This window comes from Lissotriton vulgaris, chromosome 4_1 (genome assembly GCF_964263255.1).
Source record: "Lissotriton vulgaris chromosome 4_1, aLisVul1.2, whole genome shotgun sequence".
Classification (NCBI taxonomy): Eukaryota; Metazoa; Chordata; class Amphibia; order Caudata; family Salamandridae; genus Lissotriton; species Lissotriton vulgaris.
The window spans coordinates 1,580,835,213-1,580,854,855 of record NC_141691.1 but is presented as its reverse complement, the minus strand read 5'-3'; the positions used below and the strand labels follow the sequence as shown (position 1 = coordinate 1,580,854,855).

General features: G+C 44.5%; 1 pseudogene; it reads left to right on the top strand.

Annotated features, from left to right (window-relative positions):
* Nucleotides 1–18,583: 18,583 nt before the first annotated feature.
* Nucleotides 18,584–19,341, top strand: LOC147724260 (radial spoke head 14 homolog pseudogene; annotated as a pseudogene).
* The last annotated feature ends 302 nt before the right edge of the window (nt 19,342–19,643 follow it).

Below are 19,643 nucleotides of genomic sequence, written 5' to 3'. Positions count from 1 at the left end.
GTTATTTAGTAATTTCTCACCATACCCCCTAACCCTAAATCGGGATATGCATTCCGAAGCAGCCGCTTCGAAATCAGATGGTTTGGAACAATTTCTGCGAAGTCTCAACAGTTCCCCGTAGGAGATACTGTTGATTAGTTGTGGAGGGTGGCTGCTACTGGCATGCAGTGTAGAGTTGCCAGCAGTCTGTTTCCTAAAAAGGTTTGTGTGGAGGTGTCCATCTTCTACATATATTTTGAGATCCAGATAGTCCGCTGCCACCGGACTTACTGTTCCCGAAAAATGTAGGTTGATTTGGTTATTGTTAAGGACATTAATATATTCATGGGCTGTTTCAGAGTTGCCTTTCCACACAAGGAAAAGGTCATCGATATACCGATGCCAGTAGATGACCTTTCCCTCTTTCCCTCCTACCATGCAGCTCCTGGGTACCTGCTCCTCCCACCAGCCCACGAACAAGTTCGCGTAGCTGGGGGCAAAGCAGGTACCCATCGCCGTTCCAGACTTCTGAATATATAATTGTTCCTCAAACAGAAAAATGTTGTGTTTCAGGCAAAATTCTACGAATTCGAGAATCATTATATTATGTCTCAAAAATCGTAGCTGGCGTTGTTCTAATGCCCATTTCACAGCCTCTAGTCCATGATGATGTTCGATAATTGTATAGAGACTGGTAATGTCTAATACCATCAGAAGATATTCCTGTTCCCACACCAAGTTCTGCAACTTCGTCAGAAAATCCTTTGTGTCTCGCACATAGGAGTCCAAAGTGGACCCCAAAGGGAATAGAGTGTGGTCCACAAAACGAGACATATTCTCTGTGAGACTCCCAATAGAAGAAATAATTGGGCGACCAGGTGGACAGTCACGATTTTTGTGCAATTTTGGGAGGTGGTAAAAAGTAGGAGTCATAGGGCAATTTGTACGTAGGAACAGATGTTCGTCTCTACTCAGCATATGTTGGTCATACCACTTGACAATGAGTTTATCATAATCTGTGATGCTTTGCTGGTAGGTCTCGTTAGTACATTTATTATAAAAGTTCTCATCTGAGAGCTGCCTTAATGCTTCCTGTGTGTAATATTCACGAGTCATTAAAACCACATTCCCGCCCTTATCTGAGGGCTTCACAATAATTCTTGTGTCTGTCATTAGTGTTTTTAGGGCTAGTCTTTGTGAATCCGTAATGTTCTGGTGTGAGTTATGGTGGTTGGTTTTGCGATACTTCAATAGATCCTCGTTCATGGCTTCAGAGAACACATCTACAGCATCCCAAGGGGACTGGGGAACAAAAGTGGACACTGGTTTGAATCCACTGGTGTCTCTTTCTTGTTCAATGCCTTGCATTTCTGCTCTTTGGGCAGTGTCTAGGTATGCAAGGCCCTGTGTATGTTCCAGTTCTAAGTCGCTTAGTATTTCTACTGAACGTAGATCTTTTCTATATATATATTTATATATACATATATATATATTTATATATATATACATATATTTATATATATGTATATATATGTATATATATATATATATATATATATATATATATATATATATATATATATATATATATATATGCTTTCTGTGTACCGAATAAACAACGATATGCTGATGTGACGTGGTCCGTCTCCTTTCTGTTTGCTGGTGTGCTGAATGTGCTGAGCAGGCGCTGGAAACACCGAGAAATCCAGAGGAGTCACGTGGTATATATATATATATATATATATATATATATATATATATATATATATATATATATATATATATATATATATATACATATATATATATATATATATGTATATATATATATATATATATATATATATATATATATATATATATATATATATATATATATGTGTGAAAGGGCTCCTAAATTGAGTTTCTTGACCACAAAAATGACTTGCACACCAGGGTCCGTGTTGGAATTGCGTTTATTGGCTATATATATATGTATATATATATATATATTCCACAACAAAAGCACCAGACATGGAATATATATATATATATATATATATATATATATATTTTTTTTTTTTGGGATGCAATGTGGTCTTCCTACAGGATCGCTCTCCAGCGGGTGCCGGCGTTGGGCCAGACCAATGCCCAAAAAACAATTTTTGTAAAAAAGACGCCGCACTCAGCAACTCCAGTTCACGGATTTATTCAGTGCCCAGTCTAACACCAACGCGTTTCAGCCTATATATATATATCTGTGTGTGTCTCTCTCTCTCTCTCTCTCGGCTGGTTTACCGAAAAGTGGAAAATCAGCACCCATGTAAGTACTTCTACTTTCAATACTTTTTGGTATTAATAAGGTTTTGCAGTAGTAGGCTTGGAAAGCTGTGTCAGTCTCCGGTTTCTAGGCATATTGCTGTAAACACCAACAAGCATTGGCATAGTCAATAGGTCTCGCCTTTGGGACCTTATAAGTGTTTAGCCATGCAGCAGTTGATGTTGCTGTACCAAGGATATTGTGCTGGATAATTAAACACTTCTAAAGACGCAAAGTCGAGAGCTTTTGGCTATGCCAATGTTTGTTAACTTTACTAGCCTTTTAGTTGGCGTATAAATAATTAATAGCTTGATGTTATAAATGAATGTAGTGTAAGAGGGAACGGAGAGATCCATGGCAAAGTTAGTTCAGATGGAAAAAAGGGCCGTACAGGATAGTGCGGGAGATGAACAAAGGAAAACTTTTTTCACATTCAGTGTGAAATGAAAGAGCTATAGAGAGGGCAACTAGAATGGGAGAGAAAGGAATGGAAAAGATGAGATGAGGGAAAGAAAGAAAGAGCGAAGAGTAAGAAAGGCTTTAGAGGACTCTGCATTCAGCAGACTGAGCTCTGTGCAGTGCTTACTTGTGTTGTGGGCTGTTGATATACCACCGTCTCCTATCTCCATGTTGCAGTCTCTGTATGAGTGAGAAAGGGTTGGGCTGACTGCAGGACAGGTGAGCGTGATTTAGATACAGCGGGCAAAACAGGAGGCCGTACAAAGCAAGTGACGTATATCTGCCAGCAGTATCCCTCTCTCACACGTGCACTCCTCTCCTGACTTTGCTACTTAACTCTACTAGCATTCACCTTCCTGACCCTGATAGGATGGGAAAGTCCCATACATGCTGACAGATGTGCACCCCTTCCCTGAGGGCCCCAGCTGCATTGGCATCTGGATCCTTAATACCGAATTGTGCTTATGGGTGGTCAGGGATCGGTTGTATGATGGTGCAATGCATGCAACTACCACGCATGCCTTTACTACGCCATCGGTACAACACATGCGCCATTACCAAGCATGCATTTACTATGGTCATTTTTACCACGCATATGGTTTTACCACGTACGTCATTACCAAGCATATTTAATTGTAATGGTATGTTTGGTAAATACATATGCATGGTAAAATTAAGACAATCACTCACAGTTAAACACACTCAACCACGCTGCCGGTATTTACCTTTGTTGTGTTTCAACTTCGCAAATCGAAGCAAGGACTAACCGGAAGAGCTCCATGTACAGCGTGACTGTTTCTCAGGCAGCCAGACAGTGGAGGATGGAGCCTCAGGAGTGGCCTTGTTGCTTGATTGATCTGTGGAATATGCTGAATAGACCTACTAGTTGATCCCCTATGCCCCTAACATGAAGCGGGACTGATCGGAGGAGCTCCATGCATGGCCCGACTGGTTCTCAGAGAGTGGAGGGCTGAGCCTCGACACCGGGGGTCGCTGAGGTGGCTGATGGGAAGGCTGTGCTTTCAATCCCCTGATGCTTATGATAAGGCAAACCCCTGTCAACACTTTTTAAAAAGCGACCCCCGTAAATCCACATCTGGGACAATGAAGTGTAGAGTGGAGCCGGCCGGGGGTAACCCCTCTACCACCCTCACAGCTGCTGATTTCTATCGTCTGACCACCTGTAATGCCTCACCCGGACGCAAGTCACACAAGCCGGAAACAACCCCTGTACAGCTTCAGAGCTGCTGATTCCTATAGCCAGACGAGCGGTAATGCTCAAGTAAGTAAGCAAGCAACAAAGACGACAACCAAAACAGCCATTACAACGTGATCATGAACGCGTTTTGTCCTTAACCATTAGTCCTTAAAACGAACATGCCTTTACCACACATATTCGTGGTAAAGGATTTGTGGTGACGGACATGCGTGGTAAAGGCATGTTGGTTGTAATGGCCACGTTGTAATGGCTGTTTCCCGTTGCGGGAGCCAGAGGATTAGCCAAGTACAGTTTTTAAGATCAAACACCCAACTTACAGACTTTGTTCTCTGGAAATCTTGATGGCTTTAGAAAAAGGTCAATAGACCTATGCCAGCGTTTGTGAATAGAGCTACAACAAAACAAAAACTCTACATATTTCATCAACAGCATAATTTTAAATGTTCAGTCAATGATTAGAGGGTGGTGAAGATTTTGTCATCTTCATTTAGATTAGTCGGTTTACACAAATATTATGTAAAGATTGATTAGTAACAGCATAGATCAATACACAGTGTTCCGTAAAGAAAAACATCACTAAACTAGCTACAGGCGCAAACCTATTCAGTAGAACCCATGAAGAGCCCCTTTTCAGAAAAGAGGAAAAGTGAGAATAAGAGAAGAACTTTTTATAAAGAGTCTTTCTGGAAACTCAGCTGAGTTCCCTACAGCTGCAGTAACAATCATCAATAATAGAATGATCTCTGCAGTAGCACTGATCAGACAAAAGGTCATTAGATAAAACGAAAAGCCACCTTTAGTAGTAGAAGTTGGTAACAAAGCAAAAGAACAACTCTCCAGGAAAAGAATTGCAAGGCAGGGGAGATAGGTCTGGGTTGGGAACCTTGCACAGTCTCTCTTCTCTACCAGTTAGAAGCACTCATTATTATAAAATCATGCAATACGTCTATGAGACGTCAACTCTTCCGGCCAATGGAAACCACTCCTCTGATGGTGTTGTCCCCTGCCGATGTCTCTACTCCCGATTGCTACGGTAAACATTCATGCAGCTATCCTGTAAGACTTTGTTGCAAAACTTTGATGCGTGTGGGAAAGTTCTCACGAGAGCCTTCTTAACTAAGCTAAAAGATGAGTAATGAGTTTCAATGCAAAGACAAAGCTTGTCAAAGATGTGGAGGTAAACTAACAATAATATTCTGATGAAGCATACATAAAATGTCTAAATCATTATTTATTATAACAATCACAGCAAATCTCATTGTATTATGGTAAATGACCTAACATGGGGTGAGGGAACTGAATAAAGCACAAATCTGTTGTCAGCAAATTCTAAGCAAGTTGCTGGTGCTAAGTAACTTATTCTAGTAAGCGTCTATTAAGCAATGAGCAAGAGTCAAAAGAAAACTTTGAGACTCAACTAAAAATTAATGATAGCTTAGTGCAAACATTTTTAATTATACTATTACATATATATTTTATAAGCACATTTCCTCTATATATGACGAATTAATATATTTATTTGCAGTATTAATAAGGATTCGTTCATGTTAGTAATGGGCACATTTTGTCTGCGTGTTATTTTCTATGTGAAGGCATTTCTGCTCAGCTTAAACATGTTACTAAAGCACAATTCTAACATAGTCTGAAAGTCACATTTTTTTAAAGGACTTATTTCTTTCATCTCCCTCCCTTTAGATGATTTTTAAATCATCACACAATTAGGTTTCACAAACAAATATAATCTTAGATGCACTGTCGTCTTCAGATGTGTCTCATCTTTTCTTTTTATCCCCCTACAGTGTTTGAGTGATTTCAGGTAAGCATTGTTCAGTATAGGCATTAGTATAGCTTTAAATATACCCCTCCCAGCAGTCAAAAACCAAATGTGTTCAATCCTTTCTCAAATTTCTCGTACAAACTTGTTGTTTCCAATTCATGTAATTCAGGTTCTAGACCTGATATGTTTCTTGCAAAGCTTTCAATCGGCATGCTATCGACTGGGGTAAATGACCAGCAGGGAATTAATTTCAGCATGTGGGAGACTCATCCCTTTTCAGCAAGTAGGGTGTCTAAGTCAAGACTCACTTTGCACTGATGAAAGGTTCCGGTTCCGGTTGAGTGCCAACAGAGAGCGGCGTTGAGAGGAGAATAGAGAGCTGGGGTGAGGAGCGATGGCTTCACCTAGGTACCAGCCTTGACTTCCCGGATTTACCGTTGATTTACCATTGGACGGCTGATTCCTGTTTCTTCTCTCGCCTGGTGCTCAGCATCGGTCTCGCAGCGCGTCTTGCGTCTCACGTCGGGACGTTTTCTGAGCACCAGAGCTCCTGCGGCAGCGGGTGAGGGCTGTTGTCGGTTGCCGTGGTAGGCTAGGATTGCTGCAACGAATCTGCGGAGGCGCGGTTCGGCAGCCCTGCTCCTGATTGCTCCCGCCTGTAAAAAACCTGCAAACCTGCAAAAAGAACAAGCATTTACAATGCAACGGTTTCGCCTTTGGAAAAGTTAGAGCTATTGGCATTGTAAATGACAAAATTTGTATTTATGTGTTGGTTTTGAAAACGGCCTTGCTGGCCTACCACCAACCGTCCCTTTATTATTGTCTTTATCATTAGGACAACCTATTGGTTTCCTCTTCAGCAGTACAAAAGAGTCTGCACTAAGAGAAATACCACTATAAAAGCCAGTATAACCGTGAAAAATACAAATCATGCGGTTATAAGAACACTCATGCAGTAACAGAAATGTATTTGTTTAGTAGATATTTAAGCTGAGGAACTAGCGTGATTAGTCAAACTTTTAAGGGACTTTTCAATATACAGAGCACAACGTACTTCTTAAATAAACGATCAATGCTCGCTTAAAGAAACCCATAATAAGAACAGTTCTTGAGACACCACCAAGAGTTTTCTATTTATGAAACAACATTTTGTATTATGCATACATCAAACAAGAGAAGCAGAGAACATCACCCTGGCCATTCTATACATCACAGACCCCTCCATATAAGATTCATCCATTCAAACATCTATCCTATCTTCCCCCACTAGAGCACCATGGTTAGACTCTACCAGAGTCAAGCGTCACTCACTCAGCCCCTTCCCTACCCAGCCTCTCCCCACACTGTACAGGATCTCCCCCATTAGACCGCTTCCTCCCAAACCTTCTGATCCACGAGCTCACTGTCAAGAGTGGCTCACTGTACCTTGTCCTTTCGAATCCTCCTATTCCAGCCTCTCCTACTCAGACCCAGACTGTCCAGTCCCTCCCTCCGAGACCCCTAACAATCCAGTCCCTTCCTCCCAGACCCCTTACAGTCCAGCCTCTCCCTCCCAGACCCCTTACTGACCAGTCTCTCCCTCCCAGACCCCTTACAGTCCAGCCTCTCCCTTCCAGACCCCTTACTGTCCAGCCTCGCCCTCTAAGTCCCCTTACTGACCAGTCTCTCCCTCCCAGACCCCTTACAGTCCAGCCTCTCCCTTCCAGACCCCTTACTGTCCAGCCTCGCCCTCCCAGTCCCCTTACTGTCCAGCCTCGCCCTCCCAGACCCCTTACTGTCCAGCCTCGCCCTCCCAGACCCCTTACTGTGCAGCCTCTCCCTCCCAGATCCCTTACTGTTCAGCCTCTCCCTTCGAGACCCCTTACTGTCCAGCCTCTCCCTTCCAGACCCCTTACTGTTCAGCCTCGCCCTCCCAGTCCCCTTACTGTCCAGTCTCGCCCTCCAAAACACCTTACTGTGCAGCCTCTCCCTCCCAGACCCCTTACTGTTCAGCCTCTCCCTCCCAGGCCCCTTACTGTCCAGTCTCTCCCCAGACCTCTTACTGTCCAGTCTCTCCTTATCACACCCCTTACTGTCCAGTCTCTCCCTCCCACAACCCTTACTGTCCAGTCTCTCCCTCTCACCACCTTTACTGTCCAGTCTCTCCCTCCCACAACCCTTACTGTCCATCCTCTCCCTCCCAGACCCCTTAATGTCCATCCTCTCCCTCCCAAACCCCTTACTGTCCAGTCTCTCCCCCAATACCTCTTACTGTCCAGTCTCTCCCCCAAGACCTACTACTGTCCAATCTCTCCCCCAAGACCTCCTACTGTCCAGTCTCTCCCCATCACACCCCTTACTGTCCAGTCTCTCCCCAAGACCACCTACGGTCCAGTCTCTCCCCCAAGACCTCCTACTGGCCAGTCTCTCCTTATCACACCTCTTACTGTCCAGTCTATCCCTATCACACCTCTTACTGCTCGGTTTCTAGCTCACTGTTCAGTCTCTCCTTCTCAGACAGCTTACTGTTCAGTCTCTCCCTCCTAGACTCCTGCCTGCAGTCCCCTAACAACTCTCCACTGTTCAGCCTTAGTATCCATCTCAGTTCATTTTCTCTCCTCTTACCTCACTGTCCATTCTCTTCCTCTCAGATTCCTCCTAATCCAGTCTATATGTCTCAGGCACCTCCCTGTCCAATGTCTCCCAGGTCCCCAACTGTACACTCTCATCCTGTCGGGCCCCACTACCTCTTCCTCAAAACCCCTCACTGTCCAGCCTTTCCTTGTTCCGCCTCCGGAAGAAACCTAAAGGTACTGCCACGCGAAGTTAAGTCCACTACCATAAACCCATACTTGACCAGTCCACCCTCACACCACACCTTATGACACTACTCCTCATGCCCCGCTGTCTAGTCACTCCACCCTGAGAATGCTGTCAGGCCATCACACCTCAGCCAGCAACTCCTCTTTAGACTAATCCATGGCCAGCCTCAGGTCCTGTAACCTGTTTATCCCTTGGGAGCCACTCTTATCCCGTCTCTTCCTCCCACAGTACCAGAAGAGGTGTCCGCAGAGACTGATCACCGCGTCCCGGGCCGTGTCCAGGCAGATATTGCATTCGAAGGTGGCTCCCGCGCTGCCACCCGCGGCCCCGGCCCATCCGGGCTCTCGCTCCCCTGGCTGCCCATCACGCTCGGTTCCCGACGCCATCTGACCAACTGGTGTCTCGGTTCCAGTAGCTTCGCCCACTGTTACCGAGTGTTTGTGTCATTGGACGTATCACAACGATCACGCCCCTAGTGCCGTTCTACGACGAATAGGAATGCACGCTCATTGAAATGAGAGTGAATAAAGCATCTTGATTGGTTGAGTCGCAAGTCGGGCTTCTCCGCCACTGTCCAATTAAAGACACAGTTCGCTGGCTCGAAAAATACATGGGACAAGTACAACAAACTGCACAAAGAACAGAAACAATTGCTATGGACAATCAAAAAAAATAAGCTTGAAGAAGAGTGGATTAAAACCCATTAATTAAAAAAACCTCAAAAACAACGACAACTATGGCAATATATAGCAAAGCTGGATAACAACAAGGTAGTCCGGAGTAATGCTGTTCACGCTGATGCATGGGTGAGACACGTAGATGCAACATACATGGACAAGGAAGAATGCACTAAACGTGGAAGCTCCATAGTGCATACAGAGAAACTCAAAACAACGCAGAATCCTTAAACCCCACAAACATAGCCATGCTTAAAGACCAGAACGTAAGGGCTGTGGAAAAATTATAAAAAAGATAAGGAAAGACGGGGCACCAGGACCCAACGGTCTCCCGGCTGCGATGTTCAAGGAGGTTCCAAATTATTGGGGGAGAGTCCTATCCGGACTATTCACAAAATGGCGATTACATGGCAAGGTGCCAGACTCGTGGCGTGGGTCAATCGTACAACCCATATTCAAGAAGGGCGAAAACACAGATCCAAAAAAACTATAGATTAATAGCCCTTTTGGACATTGAAGAGAAAGCCTATGCAAATACCTTGCTGACAGAATTAACCAGATGGGTCGAAGAAAATGATATTCTCCCTTTCTATCAAACAGGGTTCCGCAAAGGCTGTTCGACTATTGACAACATTACGGCAATATCCTATTTGGGTCAGCAAGCTGATCGCAGGGAAAAGAAACCAGTCTATGATTGCTTCATAGATTATTCAGCAGCATTTGATGGAGTACCACGTGGCAAGCTTTGGTTTAAATTGCGCAACTGGCAAATTCCCCCTGACTAACAGTGGGAGTGTTAGACTCGCACAGCCCTGAGTAATCCAATGGTAGTTATTTTGATGGTCTGTAGGGTGCTACGGAGGTATCGCTGTCTGTTCCTCACAGCGTGGAGTAAACATGGACTAATACAAAGCTACCCCTGATGAGAGGTGGCACCTCTGTGCACAGCTATAGGGTAACCCTCAGGTTTAATTCAATTGTAAAAAGTTCAATAAAGTTTTTTCAATCCCATGGTATGGTTTCTGTTTTTTTTATTATTGATCGAATTATTTTCTTCATAATTGATTTTCCACATATCATCATGGTCCTCCAATAAATCATCTGGAGTACATCATCACTGTTATTTTCTATCACAATGCATTTCGGGCTCAAATTGTGCCCTTCGTCAGGGGAAAACTCTGCGAGTAAAGAAAGTATGCATAGCAATTTCCGAGTGTGTCTAACACTGTGGTTCAGTGTACATGCTGTGCGTGAATCATGCATTAAATGCCAAACATTGATAATACTGCTAGCTTGTGTTGCGACATTACCCTGTGTGATTGTTAATCGAAATAGTGATGGCTTTTAAATCAATAAAATGTGATCTCGGATTAGTGCCGAACATAATGGGGGTGGTTAAAAAATGGATGCTGAACTAACATGAAACCTTAGTGGTAGCCAAGTGAATTTAAAAATGATTATTAGTGTCGGAACTGCCCAAGTATATGGGAACGTGTGCCCAGTGTGATTTCATGCGGGTCTGAAAAAAGTTTACACTCACGCGTTGACGCCGTGAATGTCTTCTCAACCTGCAGGTTTCAGAATAGCATAATGAACAGAGGTTTCTCTGTTATATCGCGCTTATAAAAAGTACATCATTATTGTGCCGCAGGCTGGTCCTCGGGTACGAGGGACTTACTTGTGTGCTAGACTGTGATGAAAGCTGCGATATTGCAAAACGCCAAGGTGATCTGGATAAATGGTGTATCCCGCCCGTGTGGTTAGCCAGAACTATAACGGGGCGATCAGTGTGGAAATAAACGACGGATAGTGATGTGAGTCCCTAGATATGGGCGCCATCTTGGAGAGGTGTGTGCAATATGAAGAGTGCCATTCACTAATAAAATAGTCAACAGTATACCGCTGCACAGAATGAACATAAAGGTATATACAGTTAGTATGTAAAACATGAACATAAATAAATAAACATAAACCAATACTGCTATGTAATGTAAATTTTTAGCAAAAGTGCATTAGAGTCAATCATAGGTAACAGGAAAATTCCATCCTGTCATTTAGCCCGTTTGGTTGCATCGTGGCCATATAACGGATCCAATAATTTTTTCATTTGAGAAGTGTGTTTTTATTCTTGGTGGGTTGTATCTGTTCTAGGATGAGGAACTTCAATTGCGCCACTGTATGGTTCTTTTCCAGAAAATGTGCTGCCACAGTGGATTTTACATTTCCGGTTCTTATATTGCTCTTGTGCTCCAAGATTCGTACACGTATTTTCCTTTCAGTATGCCCTACGTAGCAGTAGCCACAGGGGCATTTCAGCATGTAAATTACATTAGATGTATTGCAGGTTGCATTGACCTTAAGTTTGATCTTAGTGCTTTTCATGGGGTGATGAGTGTAATTACCTGGGATGATGTTATGGCAGTTGCTACAGTTATAGCATGGTACTAGTCCCTTGTATGTGGTTGTGAATGGAATATCCGCAGGTCTCGTGAGTATCTCTCTGAGGTTGCGACCTCGAGTATATGCGAAAATTGGTTGTTGTGTGAACAATCCTTGACAGTCTGGTTCTCTACTCAATAATGGGCAATGTTTGAGAATGATGTTCCTGATTTTTTGACTGATGATGGTGTACTTTGAAACCACTACCATGCGTTTGTTCTCAGTCTTCTGTTTTACCATTAGTAAATCTTTTCTGTTGGTCCGTTTGCATCGATCATCAGCCATCTTGAGAATCTCTTCTGGGTATCCTCTGTTTTAGAATCTGTTAAGCATTGTTGTCATCTCTGTCTCACTTTCTGAGGGTGAGGAGACGATGCGTTTGACCCTTAGTAGTTCGGAAAAGGGTACATTTTGTTTTAAACCAAATCTGTGGAAGCTGTTATAATGCAGGATCGAATTGCGCTCTGTGGGTTTGCGGAAGATTGTGGTGGATACATTGCCATCCTGTCGTTGGATTTTGACGTCCAGAAAGTGTATGCTTGTTTTGTCATAGTCCCAGGTAAATTGGATACAATCATCTACTTTGTTCTGTTTTTCGAGAAATGTAAGGAGAGTTGAGCTTGTACCTGACCATAGTATAAAAATGTCGTCTATGAACCTCAAATATAACTTGCCATGAATGTGCCATGCTGGGTCATTCAGAATGTGTGCCTCTTCGAAGGCCTTCATAAATAGGTTAGCATAGGCCGGAGCTACGCTGATTCTCATGGATGTGCCACAGAGTTGCTGGAACCAGTTGTCATTAACGGTGAAATAGCTGTGATACAGGGTAAATACCAGGAGTTCCATCAATAGTACTTGAAGGTTCTCATCCAGTGTGGAACCTGGACAAAGACACCTGCCCAGACAAAGGCTTGTTACCTATGTTTCGCGATTCTTTGCTGTGGGCTGATTGGCTAACTTGAACCAAGCTTACCAGCTAGGCAACACCCTCTGCTAATCCCCCCCAAGACCCACGTTAGCACCCACGGGTGCCTCGTTTAAGGAATTATTGAGTTTAGAGCATTGAAACATGCAGTGCCTTTTTTCACCTTTAATTCATCTGTTGGGTTTACGCCGTCTTTCATCATTTAGTGTTCAATGCCATTTGAAGCATTTCTAACTCAATTAAACAAAGATATATGTGATTTTAAGGTGGAGTGTGTTGGCATCGATTTCAGCAAAGTTCACATTCAAGGGTGACCTACAGATAAAAGTTTTCTGTCCTTACAATCTGGCAGCGACAGTAATTTCCTTTAAAGAAAGAGAATGAACACAGGGCAACGGAAAGAGAAAGCCAATAATTTTGTCACTCAGTTTTTCTCAACACCGCTGTAGCAGTGGTGCCAACTCCTCTTATGTCACTGGGGGGCTCCATCATTACAAACACCTTTTTACTGGCGTACCCGCCTATAGGCAAAGCCCCATAAGTGAGGGACTCCTCCCTTGGCTTGCAGCACGACTACAAAACATGTGTAGCAATGGGACCCTTCCATTATCCCTACATATCAGCGTAGGCCTGGCCCCTCCTCTACCCAAAGATGTGTGCAGGTGCATTAAGATAGATCTAAGTAAAGAACAGACATCTGTGCGCCGCTTCCCAGATGTCCTCTTTACTACTCCATACACCAAAATGTCGAGCAGGGGTATCGCAAGAAAAAAAAAAGTTTCCCATCACCGTGTTGGGTAAAAAAAAGGCTATAAATGTATACTAATTGCACCACACCTATGGACCTTGGTGCTACAGCACCTGATGCACTACTGCTAGTTACATCCCTGGTGACAAGGAGTGGCACCATAAAGATAGTGGTGCATGATGCTCCCCGCGACGCACCAAGAGTAACTCCGCCAGAAACGTGCAACATGAAAGTTTGACTCTCTGCTGGAGGGGATGGAGTTTCGGGGGTTGCAGAGGATGGAACAAAGTGGCAATCCTCGCCTACCCTAGGGGTGGTCATGCAACAGGGAGGGCCACACCATAACAAGTAAAGAGAAGGATGTAGGGGATACATGATGGGTTGAGAGTTGTAACTGCCCTGTTTGCATTATTATCACGTCGGTTGGAATAGTGGTGCTTTTGGTGGCTTTTTTCTGTGGGTTAGGTCCAGAGGTTGATTTGTCAGGGAAGTTAGTGGGTGTTTTTCAAGTTAGGATATGTCAGAAGCACTTTGCGAGATCCACAGGGAAAGAAGCAGTTACTGGGGCCCCAACCAAGTACTACCCCTCCCGCACTGGACTCAGTGGTAGCATGGGTGAAGCAGCACAAGGCTTCTGCAATCCGAGCGACAGGCTGAGGTCATGGCTTACATGCATGATCCCTGAGGGAAACAGCCATTACAACGTGGTCATACCCACACATGCATATGTATTTACCAAACATGCCATAACAATTAAATATGCTTGGTAATGACATGCGTGGTAAAAACATATTCTTGGTAAAAATGACCGTAGTAAATGCATGCTTGGTAATGGCGCATGTGTTGTATGGATGGCATAGTAAAGGCATGCGTGGTAGTTGCATGCGTTGCACCGGCATGCAAGCACCCGCAAAAGGAATTCTTCTAGTAGCAGTCCCAATTGCTCTTCATAAAGAAGATGTATGCCTTCAAGGTTGCTGATTAATCTTTTAATGGCAATAATGTTCCACGGCCTGTGACATCACTGTTTGATTATTGGTGGTGGGTGGGTGGAGGGGGTAACTTGTCTTCCAGTAAAATGCCATGTCAAGCTCCCCACATACAAGCATGGTAGTGTCACACATTACTCTGCCTTGTCCATGAATGTACAGTTCACACCTAAAAGCTTTTAGGTCAAACAAACAGGGTAAGTCAAGGATTTGGCGTACCACACCCACAATTTCTTTCCACAAGGGAAGGATCCAAAAGCATCACTACCATATGCAGAGGGCGTCTCCCACAACCCGCACCCTTCCAACATTCTCTTGAGGCATTCGTGTACATTCTATGAATTTAAACTGAGGTGTGGTGCCATTATTAGGCTTGTAGTGTATCTCAGTTCCTCATGCTTATGGACCATTGATGTATGACCCTTCTTAGAAGGTTTCATTCTCTGTATATAATCTGGCAGTTCAAATGTTTATCCCATTTAAACTTAGCCATGACAGAATTGGCTCTGCCAAAAAATAGTTGACGTATCAGACGTGCCCCCTCAGAGTCCTGGTTTAACGACACGTTCAGAATGCAAAAACAACTTTGTCGTAGACTCGAGAGGAAATGGAGACTGGATGACAATGCAACCTCCAAAAGCGAATATAAAGAATCTCTTCAGGCTTATAAGAGTCTCATCCTCAGGGAGAAGGCCGCTTACTTTACTGAGAAAATCAGAATGGCCAACAGATGCCCTAAAACTCTATTCACTATGGTAAAAAGCCTGTCCAAACCTCAAGCTCTGCAGGATCCTGCTGCTAGTCAGGACGTTTGCAATGCCTTAGCGGATACCTTCCAACATAAGGTCAAGGCTGTCTATGTCACCTTCTTACATCAGCACAATGGCCTGGCACAGACCCAATTAAATAGAATACAATCTACAACAGGAGCAATAGACGTTGGAGCAATTAAGTCAGGCTCCCCATCAGATCCCTGCCTCCCAAAACTTTACACCAGTCGCCCGAGACTATAGCAATTCCTCCTACAGCTCTTTTCAATGCTATGTTTACTTTCTGGAGTTTCCCAGTAGAGTGGAAGAAAGCCTCCATACTCCCTCTTTAAAAAAAAACACTCTGGACATCAAGGATCCCATCAATTGCAGGCCTATCTCTAGACTTACCTTTCCTTCAAAGGTGGTGGGAAAGGTCATACACTTAGAATTATCCTCTTTTATCTATCAAAACGGCATCCTGGACCCTACTCAGTTTGGCTTTCGTGTGCATTACAGCACAGAGCTGGCACTTATCACAGCTACCGAGTAGCTCAGCTGGATGCTGGGGGGAGCACTGTCATGATACTTCTAGATTTATCAGCAGCTTTTTACACTGTCAATCATGGGCTGCTGCTGGACTGTTAAGCTTCCATCAGGATCAGGGAAAAGGCGCTCTCCCCGCTAGGCTCCTTTCCGTCAAGGCGAGCTCAGTGGGTCACGTTGGGCGATTATGTATCACCTTCCTTCTCACTGCCATGTGGCGTCCCTCAGGGAAATTCCCTGAGCCCTACACTTTTTAATCTCTACGTGACCCAGTTGGCCAAACTAATAAAAAATACTGGCTTAGCCCTCCTATCTTATGTAGATGATACACAGATAATTGTCCCAGTGAGCGGCCCATCTAGTTCCACAGCCAGGAATTTCCATGACTGCATGAGTAAAATAGGGAATCGGATGATAGACAATTGTTTGAAACTGAATTCCTCCAAAACGGAGGTCTTGGTTTTTGGCAATAATCCTCTCATTTGGACTAATAGCTGGTGGCCTGCCCAGCTCGGCCCTTTACCCGTGCCAGTGCCAAAAACATCTAAAAACCTGTAAGTCATTATGGACACTAAGCTGTCCTTTGAGGCTCATATCAACTCCAATACTTCTGGCTGCTTCTTTGTTCTTAATATTCTTTGGAAAATATTATTTTCAATCCCACCAGAATGAAGGAAATCTGTGATATCTGTTTTGATATCTTCAAGACTCGACTACTGCAATGCTCTGCTCACCTGTGCAACAAAACGCAGCGTACACAAATTGCAAACAGTACAGAACGCTGCAGCCAGGGTACTCCTGGCGATCCCTAAATCTGACTCCGTAGCCACAGCTCTGTCTCAGCTCCACTGGTTACCGGTAGCAAAGCGGATCCAGTTTAAAACTCTCTTCATTTCTTTTAAATCCCTGAATAATCTGGGCCCAATTTAGCTAGCAAATTTTCCAAAACCTTATATCCCTGCAAGGCCCCTTAGATCAGCCAAGCTTGGGAACTTGATTGTCCCCAGAGCAAAAAAGGCCAGATGGGGTGGGAAGAGTTTTACCTCCACAAACAGCAAAACTGTGGAACTCTCTACCAACCACGATTAAGAGACATATCTACTAAAGTTCGGAAAGGGTCTAAAAACGTGGCTTTTTAAGGCATAACTTCTACCCCCCCCCACAACCCCACCCCCCCAATTCAATTCTGTATGCACTACAGGGTAGTGTCTAGACACCTCAGGGTATTGCTGCACTTTAAAAATTAATCATCATCCCTATTGGATTTTTCAAATTGTGTTTTATCCCTTGTGGTTTCATACTTCATCTCAGTATGCATGGCCCAGTGTGTAAACTGTGTGTAGTGGATGCTTTTCGCGTCCTACACCTCAAACTTATTTTTGCATTGGTTGAAGGATTTTATGTTCATGTCCTGGTCAAGCCAGAGACTGTCAGACAGGCTGCCTCCCCCAACTATCTATAATGACCTGGATCCAGCACCAGCGTAAAATGTGGCTTATAGTGTATAAGTGTGCATAGTGAGGGAAGGGTGGTGAATCCAACTCTTCCTTCCACAAAATCCCACACAGACAGAGTCTTACCTACCGGGGATGAAGGTAAGTGTGTTTGTGTTGCTTTTGTGTATGGAACCATATCAAATGTCATAGGTGTTTGTTAACTACTGCATGATTCACAGAGGCACAAATGTTATCTCAAACGGATTTAGAGCATTCAGTGATCACCAGTAACTGGGCTGCCCAGTAGGATGATTGAAATCTAGCAATGCTAGTCCACAGTTTTCTCTGGTTTGTTGTAGTAACTTTATTGGCACCATTGCTCAGGTTCCCTTCGAAATAAATTAATTTACAACCGTCTGCATCTGCTAGAAGAAATGTTTTCCCTCCTTGAAAGTGAGGACTAGAAACAAATAAAGCAGTTTATAGAGTATGTTAATTTTAATTGTGCCGATACAAACCATCTAGTACAAAAGGGGGTGGTGATGGACAGAGCATCTGAATCAATCAAACACTCACACACAGTCAAAAGATCTGGGTTTAATACATCACCGTTCTTTAGCCCACTCTGCCACCCTAGTTCAGACATGGCTATATGCAAATCAGTCTGACCCTGTGCCTCATGGGAACAGTCCAGCCCGAACTGCCAAGCCATGTCTTCCCTGGACCGGAAACAAGCTTCCGAGGACCGGTTTCTGGCATTCCAGCCGTCTTCAGCCCGGCTTGCTTGAATCCAGTGGCAAAGTGAGCAAGGGACTCACGTCTGAGCATACCCTGCCACACTTATGGCGGCCAAAAGCAGTACAAAAGGGGGTGGGGATGGACAGAGCATCTGAATCAATCAAACACTCACACCCAGTCAAAAGATCTGGGTTTAATACATCACCGTTCTTTAGCCCACTCTGCCACCCCAGTTCAGACATGGCTATATGCAAATCAGTCTGACCCTGTGCCTCATGGGAACAGTCCAGCCCGAACTGCCAAGCCATGTCTTCCCTGGACCGGAAACAAGCTTCCGAGGACCGGTTTCTGGCATTCCAGCCCTCTTCAGCCCGGCTTGCTTGAATCTAGTGGCAAAGTGAGCAAGGGACTCACGTCTGAGCATACCCTGCCACACTTAGGGTGGCCAAAAGCGGTACCAGAGGTTGTTTTATCTATCAAGATCTTTTTTTCACTTCTCCCAACAAGCTAGAGTAGTAGTAGGATCCAATGTCACGGATTAGCTGGAAACCTCTGCAGGCCGTTTGTCACTGTACTGGTTAGCAGAGTTATAAGTATCGCCAGAAACAGATACTGGGGATACACAAGGAAATGGAGTAAGAGAGAAATCCAGGACTGGAGCTTCCTCTCCGAGACTTTCTCGTCTGTCTCCAGGGACAGCGCCATTCTACCTTGATGGCATGTGTCATGGGCAGATCTGAAGCAGTAAGACACAGGGTAGGACAGTAGAGATACCAGCTGGATGCAATATTCTGATACATGAAGCAAGGATTACCAATTCCAGCAGCAATGAGGAGCCCAGCTGAGCACCATGTGAACGACAGAGATGATGATGCTGCTGCTGCTGGTGCGTTGGGACGCCTATGCACAGCTCTGATAAGGATGCCCTCCCAAACACTGCATTTGATTTGTACAGGAGCTGTCAAGTTGGTAGAAGCTGGCCTGGCCCCAAAGCTAGTGAAGAAGCTGGAGACAGGGGTGGAAGAGGTCCAGGGGTTAATGGTGGATACCTTGTGCTTCTGTCTCAAAGTAGAAGTCTGTGAGGCACTTCAGGCCGGCGAGGTCTCCATTCTCAGGGAGAAGCTGCAGCACCCGTCAGTGGCCCTCAGGAGCAAGGCTGCATAGGCCATGATGGGAGTCTGCCGGCCCATGGCTGGGAAGGATGCTGTATGTAAGGAAGAGGTCATCCCCATACTGGTGCTGCTCCTAGGTGACACTGACACGCAGGTGCGTGCCAACGCTGTGGGGGCCTTGATGGATGCCACCATCACGACTCCAGGTAGATATGCAGCCCTGCACTCTGGTGCAATAACAGCGCTGCTACCTGTGGTTAAGGATTGCCTCAGCAAGATGCACCATACACCCTTAAATGTTTGACCAATCTGCCATAAACTTCAGAGGGACGCAAAATACCCCTGGATCACACATCATTGATGCAGAAACTGCTGGACGACCCTAGCAAGGCTGGAAGGCAGGCTGCCACCATAGCCTTATGTGTCATTGAGTGGAAACAATAAACTGTCGCTGGTTAGTGACTGAAGAATCCAGACCTTTTCTGTGCCATTAATCCTCTAGTGTTTTTTTTTTAAGTTTCCAAAACCTTAATTGAAAAAGATGCACATGATATACATAGTTGACATGCCATGTTGCATAGCATAATAAAGCCCTTCAGTAGCTGCCAAAACAGAGGGTTTGTCATAAACATGCCCCCAAACAATACCCCCAACCCAACCCCCCCCCCCCCTCCCCAGATGCAGGAAAGTTAATTGGACATAAATTTCGTACATTTCTGACCTTAGCATGTTCACGGATTGTACAT